Genomic DNA, 14,720 nt, shown 5'->3' on the forward strand with positions numbered 1-14,720 from the left:
GTTATTAAAGTCGTTCTTCACATATGTATTTGTATATAGTATGTAGTAAAATCAGTAGGAATGTTTTCCAAATTTGCAAACTTGCTACATTATGCATACCTGTATTCCTGAACTTGTTTAGCCCAATTACTAAAGACAATAACATCCTGAAGAGCAGAAGTTGAATGGCACTAAACATAAAGGAAAAGGAAATTAAGAACTTAATGAGATCATTTTTTAAGAACATACATTTTTTTATTGTGGTGAAAATATACACAACAAAGCGTATGTCAGTTCAACAATTTCTGCACGTACATTTCAGTGACATTGATTACATTCTTCAAGTTGTGCAACCATTCTCCCTATCTCTTTACAAATTATTTCCACGACTATTAACATAAACTCACTGCTCACTAAGCCAGAAAAAATCTCCATTTCCCCCTCCCTCCCTCCCTGGTAACCACTCATAATCTTTGGTTTCTGTATATTTGCTTAAGGAGCCCTGATGGTGCAGTGGTTAAGCACTGGGCTACTAACCAAAAGGTCGGGGGTTCGAACCCACCAGCTGCTCTGCAGGAGAAAGATGTGGCAGTCTGCTTCTGTAAAGATTCACAACCTTGGAAACCCTATGGGGCAGTTCTACTCTACCCTATAGAGTTACCATGAGTTGGAATCCACACACACAACGGCAGTGGGTTTGGTTTGGTTTGGTTAATGACTAATGATGTTGAATAACTTTTCATGTGCTGGTTGGCCATTAGTATATCTCCTTTGAAGAAATGTCTACCCAAGTCTTTTGCCCATTTTTAAAATCTGGTTGTCGTTTTATTGTTGAGTTGTAAGAGTGCTTTATATATTCTGGATACTGACTAATGAAGTAAGATAAAATGAGTTAACTAATGTATAATAAGTAATTTTTTAATGAGAACAAGAATAGATTATAATTATTAGCAAACACAGATTGCATTGTTCTTAGTAAACAAAGGTACCAACTGCAGTGGATTTGATTCCAACTCATGGCGATCCCATGTGTGTCAGAGTTAGAACTGTGCGTCATAGGGTCTAAATGGCTGATTTTTCACAAGTAGACTGCCAAACCTTTCTTCCAAGGCACCTCTGGGTGGACTTGAACTGTCAACCTTTCAGTTAGCAGCAAGTGCTTTGCGTCACCCAGCGACTCCCGTTAATCAGAAGCACAAGGCATTAATGTGGTAGGAGAAATTTAGTCGAACAGTGTTTCCCAAAATATTTTCCAAAGAACGTAAGTACTTCAAATACTCTATGGAAAAATGTTCCATTCCCATATAGGTTGGGGAAATCATCCCTCCCTTTGAGATTCATATTGCATATTAGCATATTATCTAAAAAATCTGACAGTCTGGAAATTATTTTACCTTCAGTTCTGAAAGTCCCACTCTTCTTTATGGTACAGCACATCTTTTGTGGTTGTAGTCTCTCAGACCTACGTTTTGCAGAACAAACCTGGAAATGCTAAAATGAGAGAAAAATAAAGTGGATAATTTAAGATACACATAAAATATCACAAGTGACAATATTCTTTAACCATCTATAAAACAATATTTAAATCCTCCATAAATGTAAGCAGGATCTTGTTATTTGATCAACTTTACCCACTCAGTACCACTTCCATGATGTTCCAAATGTGAGCATCATCTGCAATATTATTTTTTTTCTTAAGTCATTCACTATTCTATTATTTTCCACATGAAGGAAAGCAAGGAGTTTTCAAGGAATATAAAAAGCAATGCTTTTGAAAACTAGGGGTGTGCCTGGGCAGCACAATTTGCACTCAGCTGCAAACTAAAATGATTCAAACCCACCCAGCAGCACTGCAGAAAAAAAGGCCTGGCAATCTGCTTCTGTAAAGATTACAGCCAAGAAAACTCTATGGACCAGTTCTATTCTGTAGCACATGCGGATGCCATGAGTCGGAATCTACTCCACTGCACAAGACAGCAACAAAAGAGAGCGGAGGGGGACCAGGAACACAAAAAGATTACGGTGATCCACTTACAAATGTATTTTGTGAAACTACAGAACTTCAAATTAAGTATAAGAAATAAATTTTCAACTTTCTCATGACAGCTGCTTTGACACTTACTGAAAATCCAATTCTTAAAAAAAAAAATTCTCTCTTCATTTCTCTCTCTGCTTTGCTTCTTCCCTGAGCACATGTCTAAAATGCTTACTGGGAAAACTGTCCTTAACAAAAACATGGTCAGAGGAGGGACAGAGAAAGTCATTACAACACACACTGAATGTGCTGGTTGGCCATTAGCATATCTCCTTTGAAGAAATATCTACCCAAGTCTTAGACACGGTGCTAGGGTGCTAGACAGGGTGCTAGGCAAGTGTAGACTTTTACTGTGGGAGTAGGGAGGGAGAGGGTGTCCCACCAAGCTTCCAGAGCATTGTCCCAGACAGATGATGATCTACAAGTCCATGAAAACCACACCTCTCCCCAGCTTCTTTCTCCTCCTCCTCTGCTCTCTACCAACAAGTTTCTGTGAGTCCAGGATCAGGTCTCACGCACCCACAGGATTTCTCTGCCAGGCCTACAAAAGTGTGGCCACCTTCAGAAGTTCCCCTACCTCCACCCAACCCCTTCTCGGGCATTCCCTGAATTGGCCAGACCTTGGCCGGAGGCCGCTTGGCTGCTCCTTAGCGCTCAATTTTCTGAATAAACTTCTACTGCCGGCTAGCGCCCCACTTGCCCACCGTCAGAGGATGTAAAAGTTGATGGAAAGGTCGGGATCTGAGCCACAGTCTGATCAAAGTTCGGCCTGAGGCAGAGCACAGAACACAATTCTAAAACCTTCGGCATCTCAGAACTCTACCTCATCAGAAGTCTATGCACAACTACATTTCAGGAGACGGTTAACAGGGTGGGGCTTGGCACGTGACGGGGGGGGTCACATGACCACGGGATGCACGCGACCTGTGGTTATAGAGCCCTACTCATTGCCAGGCCTTTGCCTACTGGAGGTCACTCACCTCTTGATTCAGGAGTTCTCAGTCTTCGTGTAACTGAGAGAGCTGAACCTGTCAGATGACCATAGGACGGCGCATTACTGTAAAGATACACGTGACCAACAGCAATATGGTACCTGAAATGCTCACATGACTGAAAGGGCTTGCCTACAACATAATGGTAGGGGCCACTAGCTGCAGATGCACGGGACCAAAAAGTTCACCAGTCCGCAGTATCATGTGACAAGAGGGCTGAGCCTGCCACATTACCATGGGGGCAGGGGTATACCACCATAGCGTCCACGTGACCCACAGCAGTAGTTTCTGGGAGTTTGAAGCTGAGCCTTCCACGTGCCGGTAGCCAGTGGGGGCCGGTTGACGGAAGGATCCACATGACCAGCAGGGTTCAGGAGTCCACAATGCTCTTATGATTTGAAGAGCTGGGCCTACCACGCGACCACAGCGGGTATATGACTAGAGAGACCACGAGACCTCAGGGTTTTAGTCCATGGGGCAGATGTGACCAGGATTGTGCCTACTACATGACTGCGGCATCCACAAGATGAAAGGATCACGTGACCTGCAGCGTTAGGAGCCCACAGTGCTCACGTGCCTGGGAGGCTGGGTTGGCCTCCTGACAGTAGGGTCCAATGACAGCGTTCTCCTGGTTTTTATAGTTCGGGAAATCATAGTGTCGTGTGACCTGGAAATCTGACACTGTCCATGTAACTGGACTCCCCAGTGATAGTGGTGCCTCCAGGTGACCTTCAACAGCACACAAGCTTGGACTTTACCTGCCCCGACGCCTCTTTAATGTGCTAATTTTACATGTTTTTATCTAATAACTCTTTAAATTTAATACATAAAAATTACTACATAACAATAAAATGTTAAGTGCCATGTGCCGTCGAATAGGTTCTGACAATAAAATAGGTCCTCCCTAAAACCATAACCTTTGCCATACTGTAGGAACCATTTCAAAAGCCTAAGCAGTGAGTCAAAGGAGCCCTGTGGTGCAGTGGTTAAGCGCTTGGCTGCTAACCAGAAGGCTGGCGGTTGAAACTCACCAGCCACTCTGAGGGAGAAAGATGCGGCAGTCTGAAAGATGTGCCAGTCTGCTTCGGTAAAGATTTACATCCTTGGAAACCCTATTGGGTATTTCTACTCTGTTGTCTGTTCTACAGGGTCGCTATGAGGATCAACTGGACTTTTTTTGTTTGTTTGTTTTAAGCAGTGGGTACAGGGAAGCATTGATGATTTAATTTCATCTGGTCTAAAGGAAATTAAAGCAAACCTAATAAATGAGTTTTAGTTGTTATTTGGAAAAAAAATTAGTATAGTTAATACTATATGCCAAGTGCTTCAGAAGGTTAACTCATTTCATACTACTAACTTTACGGAGGAAGCACTATTATTTTTCAGATTTTACACGAGGAACTTGAAGTACAGAGCTTGTAGGTGGTGAAGCCAGGATTTGCCCCCAGGCATTCTGGCTCCAGTCTCTGTGTTCTGATCACCCACCAGATTCCCCAAAGAAAATTAATGTTAATTCAGCCTTACTGATTCAGACAAACTGGAAAGTCAGCCTCAGTTAGTGAAAAGTTGAGCACATGGAAAATCTCTTTGAAATGCCATTTAAATACTTTCAAGTACTATAAGTAATTAGAACCAAAGTTGAATCTAATTAAGGACCTCAGGAAATTCCTTTTGATGTATACATATACACTTATCATTAATATATGAAATATGTGTATATAAAAGGGGGTATAAAATGCTAGATGTTAGTTGACAAAATTTCCTTCTTTTAAATAACACTGAAAAGAGAAATATTGCAGAGTACAAACATCATCCCTGGCTCTCGCCTGAATTACAAAACTTATAAATGAGTGGAATCTGAATTAATTAGATTTTTTACTGTATTTGTATTCTGTGTACACATCTCCAGGATGGTTAGAGAAAAGAAAAAGAGAACATACATTGTAGTTTTAAAAAACCACCATTTCACAAACACCTCTTTTGCTGATTTGTATAGGAAACTGCAACTTCATACATATGTCCATAATGAAGCTGACTGGTCTTTCTGGTTTGCTGGCTTAGGCAAACTTAATGCTTATACAAGCAGTGAGACTATTTTGCTAGGCCCCTGTAATGTGGCATGGCAACAAAAATAAGCTGAAGAAAACTCAACAGACCAGATTTTGCACCATGATTAAAGGACAAGAGACTGTTTGTGTTTCTGAGCCTACTGAAAGGAAGTCATGATGTTTTGGAGTAAACAATAGGAAGAAATGGCAGAATTTCCAAAAATCTGTGGGTCTCAGACAATTTTGGAAAATTTTAAATTAATTATTATATACATGTAAATACAGGATAGGAAAATGTAGCCACAAATTTACAATAGAACCTAATAAGAAACTTCAAGTTGGATTTAGGAAGCATCTACGTACAGTCACAGGATGGAATCTGGCATCAAGACCTGATGTCTGTCCCAACCCTAGTTTCCGTAATTGCATAGAGATGGACAGAACAACAGTGTATGACACAGCAGAATTCTATCAAGCCCACCTGTGCTTAACTGAGGCTTACACAGTGTTGATCCATATTTAACTTTTTGAGGAACCTCCAAACTGTTTTCCACAGTGGGTGTACCATTTTACAATCCCATCAGCAATGGATGAGAGTTCCAATTCTCCACATCCTCGTCAACACTTATTGTTTTCCTTTTTTTTTTTTTAATCATAGTCATCTTAAACCAAAAAAAACAAACCCATTGCCATGGAGCTGATTCTGACTCATAGTGACCCTATAGGACGAGTAGAAGTGCTCCATAGAGTTTCCAAGGAGTGGCTGGTGGATTTGAACTGCCAACCTTTTGATTAGCAGTTGAGCTCTTAACCACTGCGCCACCAGGGGTCCAGGCATAGTCATCCTAGTGGGGGTGAAATGATATCTCATCGTGGTTTTGAATTGCATTTCCCTAATGACTAATGGAGCCCTGGTTGCCCAGTGGTTAACAATCATCTTCACCCACAAGAGGGCTGGTTGTTTTAGTACCTTCTGGGCATGACATAGACACCAGGGGAATTTAAAATCAGATGTGTGACCCTGAAAAAGCTTTTACCTATTTTACAAATTTAATTAGAAAAATGATGGGAAGTTTAAAAAGACCTTGTCTATCCTTAATAAAAATGTCACATATAAGGAAATGTGAATTATCAAAAAAATATTTGGAATTTATTTTATAGGCAAATTCTTGGGATAGAAATAAATCTGATTAGCTAAAATAGTGTTGTTCAAAGTCTATGGTATAATGATTTAGAGAACTATGACTCACAGACATATAAATATTAACGTACGAAAAGTAATGAGGTATGTCAATCAAAAAGTAAATTGAACAATACCATATATATTGTGATCCAAATTTTGAGGAAGAGTATATATGTTTATGTGAACCTGCCTATATGATATTATTCACAGTGAGACATATCTGGAGGTTAAAATCTGAATTATCAAGAGTGGACATCTTGTTGTGCAACATAATAAAATAAAAATACAAGAAAATTTTCTGTAATAAGTACACATTTCCTCATGCATTTATTTTTGGAAAAATACATTAATTTTTCAATCATCAAAAATAACTGAGGCTGGTCCCCGGCGCGGCACGCGGAGGGCGCTAGCGGCGCGCGGGGGCCGAGGGGGCAAGAGGCGGCGGCAGCGTGGGGACTCTGGGCCCCCGCGGCGGCCCATGGTGCGCGAGGCGTTAGGCAGCGGCCTGCCCGGGGCTCGGATGGTGGGGGGGAGCGGGGCGGGGAGATAGATAAACTGACCATCATCTCAGGATGTCTCTTTCTGGCGGCCCTCAGGATGTCTCTTTTTAGCCGCCGGTATCTTCGTCTTCGCCAGCATCTCCAACCCGGACTGGATCAACACCGGGGAGTCCACAGGACCACTCACTGTGGGCCTTGTGCGACAGTGTCAAACAATCCATGGACGAGACCGGACGTGCATCCCTCCCCGGCTCCCCTCAGAGTGGGTCACCACACTGTTTTTTATCATCATGGGAATCATTTCATTGACTGTCACATGTGGTTTGCTGGTGGCTTCCCACTGGTGAAGAGAAGCTACAAAATATGCTCGATAGATAGCATACACTGGAACGACCCTTTTCTGTATGGCTGCCCTAATATTTCCAATAGGATTTTACATCAATGAAGTCAGAGGTCAACCTTATAAATTACCCAACAACACAGTAGTTGGGTCATCATATGTACTTTTTGTCTTATCAATTTTCTTTACAGATAGTAGGACTTCTATTTGCTGGCAAAGTTTGTTTACCAAGCTGATGAATGTCTAAATTGCTTGACTCTCTTTTTATTTGTTATTTTATTTTTTTACTTCTGGAGGGTGGGGTGAACAAAGGCAAGGCATCTGAGCAGTCCTGTCTTAGGAAGATGCTTAGATTAAGCTGATGTTGAAAGAAAAATGCTGATTTGTTCTCACTATGCACTTGGGATTAAAAAAAAAAAATTGAGAGGCTTTTCCATACCCAAATACAAGACAATATTGACTAAATCTTCTGAACATATTCAGGCAGTCAGGTCTGCACTGTGATAGCAACCTAGTGAAGGAGAATGCTTTATACTGAAAAGCATGTGACCCTTTGTGACTCTGTTCCATTTTTAACATATAATGATTCATTTGAGGAAAAAAAGTATTTATGAATCATGGTGGACCAGAGCGATCCAAGAGAAGTTCAAGTGGGGCTGGCCTCGCCTCCTAAGAAAGTAGTGTTCACAGCTTCCTTGTAATGGTATGAGCCTTTGGTACCAGAGCGGATTACCATTGCATTATTACTACACCAAGAAGCCAATAAATCAAAACTTGTTTGCTAAAATGTATGTAAAAATTCTGAAATTCCCTATTCTCTGTGTACAAAATAAAAAAAAATCAAACACTAAGAAACATGTTGTTTGGGGTGGGTGGGTGGGGGAAATCTTCATTACATAAATATATATATATATTTTGCTGATGCAGTATACAGTGTGTATATATGTGCGTGTGGGTAGTGTGTAAATTTATATACGCACACATGCAAAACAGTTCCTAGAAGAGAACTCTGAGTGCTTTGCTAGCAAAACACTGTGGTGTGCAAACCTAGAACTCAATAGAAAAAAAGCCATTTATCTGAAGGCTGCATAGCGGATAGAGTCTTCGGTTTACCTCACTCTTTGTAGCAGCCCTTGATTTTAACAGGTTTTTGTAATAGGTACAAATAATCCCACACCTTTCTAGGTGCAGTTTTAAATTAAGCTAAAAACTCTTTGTAGGATTAATTTATTTGTATATGATAGTAGAAGGTTAAGATCATGTCATACTTTAAAGTTCAAACCTTATAATTTAGGGGGTCTGACACTACTTAAATTATTAGCAACTGTTGTCTATTGTATAGAGGTTCTCTTTTCTAGTGGCTTCGTCTGTTATATTAATAACACATTTTATATGTTCAAGCATATAGCTTTACATAAATTCAGAGTTCACTAGGAAATATCAATTCACAATATTTTGGCTATTTACAACACTACATCCTGCCACAAAAAATTCAGTTATGTTCTTTTCATCTGTAAGCATTATTAATGCATCCTTTTTACCAAAACCCTGAGCAATACAATTTTATCTTTATGTGGTATATGCCTTGTTTGCTAAAAGCTAACATTTTTGCATTTACTTTAAAGTGCTGTATTAAACCCACAGCTCTAAGTTTTTCCTAAAAGGAGCATCACAGCTATCCTTGAACCCACAAATAGTTTTAATCTACAGTATTTCTCTTCTCCATGTTTCCATGCCTTCATGTCGATGCTTAGCTGTTTTTTCAGGTGAACACTATAGATAATCTCCTGTTTGCAATGTGGGGCAGGAGGGTCTTTCATGGCAATGGAGCTAAGCTTTTCTTCTTCATAGTGCAATGTCAACCCAAATGTCCCTATCAGAAGAGTTAGAATCCCGTGTAGCCAGTGCTTCACATAAACAGAAATGAATGCACTGTTTTTTAAGAAGCTCGATTATAAAATATAGATTGATTGCTTCAGAGACGGGACTACCTCCTCAGATATTCAAAGTATGAACTGGAGGAGCCTGATGTGTTTCATACTGGCCTGTTTGACATGTGTATATCTTACTGTTAATTCAGCAGTATTTTATTGTGAAAGCAAACCCCAGTGTTGCAGCTCACTTCGCGAGTGGGGATAAGAGGTGGGCCAGGTGGTACATTGCTTAAGTGTTCTAGGGGTATGTCACTCTTTTCCTTCCCAGGGGAAAAGAAACCTTTGGGAAATGTCTGAGGGAAACTATTTCCCCCCAAGTATTATGATGTCTAGTCAGTTCTAAGAATACCACTGGACATATTTTATGGACATTTGGGATTGCAGTTCCCATTACGATTTGATTGGTCCTCAGTTCAATGGGTCACTTTGAAGGAAACCTTTGCTTGTCACCATTACACCACTGAGATAAAGTGTTAGCAAAGGAGGGTACAAATTAATTTATGATATGACCAAGAGCTTTTCTCTTCCAAAAGATAAATTTTACTGTAAATAGTTTCTCAAAATATTTTTAACTGGATCATGAGCATGGGGAGAGAGAGTTTCTCAGCTGCTAAGAATTTCCCCACTGTTTACTTCTTTCACTTACAGTGGTACTGCATTATAAGGTTACAAAATTTAAGGTTTTGTTTGTGTCTATTACCCAAACCATGAAATTGTCTTTAATTTCATCATTGTCTTGGAGGTCTAGTGCATAAATGGATGATAGGGGAATACTCTCTCTAGCCAGTCAGCACTGTAACCCAGGATTCAAACCATCTCATCAAGTAGTATGTGAAGGCAAATCTTTGTACTCTCCCAGACCAAACATTGAAATGGACTCATTCATTCAAAATTCTATAAATCCTGTAAGTGAAAAGATAGACAACTGTCAGCAGTTGCTTTGACAAAGGTCACTATATTAAGTACTATATAGTACAGTATTAATTTAGAGCAGGAAATCATATTTTGTAAACTGTATATAAAACACTGTTTTATGGTGCAATCATTTGTCATACTTTTGTCAGTTACATTGTTTTTAGTGTGTGCATTCTGCTCATACCTAAGAATATCACTGTAAAATCTCCTGAAAACTATTTATAGGTTTTATTTGCACAAGATTTAATTTGCTTGACATTTTTGGAAGCTCCTATTGAACATGCCTAAACATCTGTAACCATGAAAGTTCTTCAATTCATTAAAAGCAAATATTTCAGTATGATTATTTCCAAAGGTAATCCATGTTTTATGTTGTTAATGTGTGTATGTAATTTTTCTGACTCTTCCATCTCTTATAAACCTATTTTATTTTATTTGTTTTGTCTTTGAAGGACGGCTCCTTTTTTTCTTTTCTTTTTAATGTTCTAGATGACCAAAACACTTAGTTGGTTTTTACCCTTTTGCCTAAAGCTTTGATATCCCCATTTGCTGTTCTGTGAATTCACTGTTTAATCTCTTAAGTTAAATAATAATAAATAGTCCTGATGATAAACAATCTATTGATTTAGAGGCAAGGCCCTGAAAAACTCACTTTGGTTATACTCTTAGCTGTTATTTTGCATCACGGGCTTCATGGGAAGAACATGTTGCATTTATTTTGTCTTTATTAAAAGACTACTAGCCACAAGTTACTCTGATTGTAGTAACTGTCTTATCAACCCACTTTTATCTCCTTTAAAAAATTAAATTTGTATTCACAATTCAAAACAGTAAGCTGTCTTTCAGAGAGTTTTTGAAGGATAAAAATAAATGAAGGAAAATAATCATCTGTGTGGGTAGGATTCCCCACACAGGACTTATTGGTTGTATCACCTTAAGAGATTTTAAAGTTTGTGATCAAGGTCTGTATATTATCCCAAACTTTATTAAGAATTGTTTTCTAATTGGTTATAACATTTTCAATTAATAATTGCAAAACAAATTGTTAATACAAACTGTATAAAATAAACATAATTTTCTTCACTTGTATTTTTGTTATTGAGCAAGTTTATCAAAATAAATTGTCTACTAAATAAAAAAAATAACTGAGATAAAATTTTTGTAACATTGTGATATATTCCTGGTTGGGAAATTCTTCACAAAAATAATATTGTGGAAATATATTTTTGGATAGGAAAAATATTAAATATATATTAATATATACATAAATATATATATATTTAATCTTTTCCTATCACACACAATTTATTTATTTATATTCTCATTTTCTCTCTCATACACACACATCATATAGCTTTCTTGTCATTAGTAGACAGTGACTCCAATTTTTAAATTTTTTTCAGTGAAAACTATTTAGGAAAATGAAACAAAACTTACAATTTTTTAATTGCAAGTGGTGAAAGAGTATGTAAAATGAAATCATGATCAAATCCACTTACTTGGTGATTTTCTTCTCTATCATATCACGGATGAAAAATATGGTAAAACAGTATCACACTCTATATCCAAATTTTAAGGAAGAGTATATATGTTCATGTGAAGTTACCTATATGATGTTATACACACTGAAACATATCTGGAGATTAAAACCTGAATCATCAAAAGTGGACATCTTGTTGTGCAACATAATGAAAGAAAGATTTATTGTGCAACATAATGAAAGAAAGGAGATATGCGGTAATGTAAAACAATTTTTGCCTTTGTCCTTGGTTCCTATTAAGTAATCCAGGAGTAATTGAGGTGGTTTTATCTGAAACCTCCAGACCACACCTGAGGATCTGTGCTAATAAGTGGTGGCTGGCCAGACCAGAAAAGATTCATCTGGGAGGCCAGTATCAACTAGCCTCAAGAGGCATGATTTAGCCTATTATGCAGGACTAGCCAATAAAAGCATAGAGCACTAAGGCTCAGAGAGCTTCCTGGTTGGTAAAGGGAGGGTGATACACCCTCTTTGGGATATGGAAGCTTCACGTTGGAAACCCTCTCAGATCTTGCCCATACATCTCTTCCTTATGATTATCCTGATTTATATCCTTTTGCTATAATAAATCTATAAGCATAAGTATAGTACTTTTTGTGAGTCTGTGAGTCATTCCAGTGAATTATTGAATCCAAAGGAGAAAGGAGAGCCATCAGGTGAAAGTGAGGGTGCCCGGGGGAGCAGTGAGCTTGTGGCTGGCATCCTGAAGGGGTAGTGGGATAAGCCCAAATCTGTGGCCAGGAGGTCAGAACTCTGGAATGTGTGGACTCCCCAAACTTTTGGCTGGCACCTGCCTATTTGGCAGTCCAAAGGATGGTGTCCTTTTAATTTGTGAGATCTGCCCTAACTCCAGGTGGCTACGGTCAGAGCAACAGAGTACCCCATGGACAGCTAATGTCAGCAGTGATGGAAAAGTGGGAAAATAGTGATTTGATTACTGCTCACATTCTGGGGATAGGATTTATGCTGATTCTCATCCATGAAGGAGGCTATTAACAATTTTGGAGTCGAAGAGGGCACAAACACGATTTTGATATTTTCTCTAATCTGGAAATGTAGAGAATATAAATAAGAAAATGGAAGTCATGATTAATCTCCTACTCAGCAATAATCACTATATGGCTGGTCCCTGAAAAGTCATGGTGTATAGGGACAAGCCCAGGTTTGGACATGGAGGAGATCTGAGGAACAGATTTGAAGTAATCAATCTGTTATTCTGTAGATGAAACTTGCCCTTTAATCTCCTTCAATCTTTATGGTACCTTTCACAATTGGGATTATTATCATTTTTCTAACTACGAGGAAGCAGAAAGTCAGAGCAGGTTAGTGACTTGCCACAGAGCACAGTGCTAGGAAAATGCAGAGGAGGGATTGAAATACTAGATTTACCCTAAAGCCCAAGCTGTGCTTCACTGGCTCCTGGAGATTCCACTGCAGGGGATGTTCTCTAACACTAATCAACCTTAGGCCTGGGTTAATATGATCTCCAGGTATTCTTCATTAACATTTTAAACAGTGAATCTTATTACTTCCTTAATCATAAAGAAAAACCTATTGAAATATAAAAAACACTTTGCTTGCAAAAATAACAATAAAAGGCATATGAAAAACTGGGAAGAAACATTGTCATGTGTATTACAGACAAAAGATTAATATCCTGTACATAGAAATTACTCCAGAGAAAGATAAGAAAATGCTATCAACTTAGAATCCTCATGAAGAGCAACAGAAATGCCAAATAAATCCATGAAAATCTTCCCAGCCACAATAACTACAGAAATGCTCATGCAAAACTTGAGATAATATGTTAAATGATAAGATAAATTTTCAGAAGTGGAAAGGCTAGGATAGAGAATAAGCTACATTTTTTAGATGGGAGGTGTGTTGGGAAACAGGCCCTTCTTATGTACTGTGGGTTGTCACTTCAAATTTTTATAATAATTTCAAGTTTTACTTGGCAAAATCAGTTAAAATTTAAAATGTTCACACCCTTTGTCTGAAATTTAAGATGTTCATACCATTTTAGAAATCTATGATATAGAGGGAGCCAGGGAGGCTGGGGCTGTGGAATTCATGTGGGCTTAGCTCTGAGAAATAGCATTATTTCCTACATGCCACTTCACTTTCTGTCATTTACAAAGGCATCAAGTTCATCTATGTCCCCAGTGAAGTGCACTTCCTACAAGGGTTGCTGGTTGGGGTGGGGACAAGCAGGACCAGGGTGGTGATTCTTAGATTCTCTCCTCTTCCCTCATCAGCAACTGTGATCCTCTGTGGAGAAGAATCCCTAGAAGCAGCTGTAGGAACTTCATAGGGAGAGGCCTTGAAGATGATCCTTTTCATCCCTCATCTCCAACTACCTTGTGTGCCTTCCCTCAGAATATCACTGGACCTCGTAAATTACTCTCCATCCCTAACACTTTGTCTCAGTACTTGTCTCTGAACTGATCTGATATCCTTACCTAACCTAGGTTGTGGTCCCTACTCCACGGCGCTAGTGCATAACTGCTGCTTATCTCCCTAAATATAGATCCCACTTGGCTACTCATGAACCTTTAATGGCATCATCTTCTTACTGATGGCAGAATTCCCCTCCATGCAGCGCCCCTGTGACCCCACCCTCCTCTAACCCCTGTGCTGGGGACAGCCAGTGGCTGGATGTGAACATTTCACCACCTCAGTGGCCATATCCAAGGGCAGAAACCTCAAACATAGATCAGGCAAGGTTAGACACTCTCCCCCCACCCCCACCAAAATAAAGCAGAAGTGGTGCCCGGCTGTTCTTACCACCCTAACCCGCATCAGAGAAAGCTGGTGATGTAATGGTAGGAGGGCTCCGCTTTCTGAGAGTTGAGGATAGCGCTGTTAAAGGCATACCCTGAGGGAGACCAGAGAGCCCCAAGACCCTACTCTCCCCCCAGCAGAATGTCATCTTTGAACACGAGATCCCCAAGATAGCCTCATCACCAACGCTCTGCCTGCCACCTGGTCAGCACTTGTGGATTGTTTGGTTTACAAATGGAGCTTTGGCGACCATCCCATCCAATTTCTTTGTATTCGGTGGTGACCCTAAAGCACAGAGGAAGGAAGGGGTTTTCCCAGTGTTCTAGTGGCAGTATGTTTTCCATCTTCTGGCCAAGTATCTCCTAGGTCAGCCAAGGCCTTGATCTCACCCAGACTTCCTCTTCGTCAATGTGCTGCCCCTATGCCCCAAACCTTAAGTCAAGCTGTCTGTCTGAAATGCTCCCCCCCCC

At 39.6% G+C, this 14,720-nt stretch overlaps 1 pseudogene; it reads left to right on the forward strand.

The window, feature by feature from the left end:
* Positions 1–6,715: 6,715 nt before the first annotated feature.
* LOC101342151 (uncharacterized protein C16orf52 homolog B-like) lies at positions 6,716–7,313 on the forward strand (annotated as a pseudogene).
* Positions 7,314–14,720: the final 7,407 nt, after the last annotated feature.

The sequence above is a fragment of the Trichechus manatus genome, unplaced genomic scaffold (genome assembly GCF_000243295.1).
Source record: "Trichechus manatus latirostris isolate Lorelei unplaced genomic scaffold, TriManLat1.0 scaffold00341, whole genome shotgun sequence".
Taxonomy (NCBI): domain Eukaryota; kingdom Metazoa; phylum Chordata; class Mammalia; order Sirenia; family Trichechidae; genus Trichechus; species Trichechus manatus.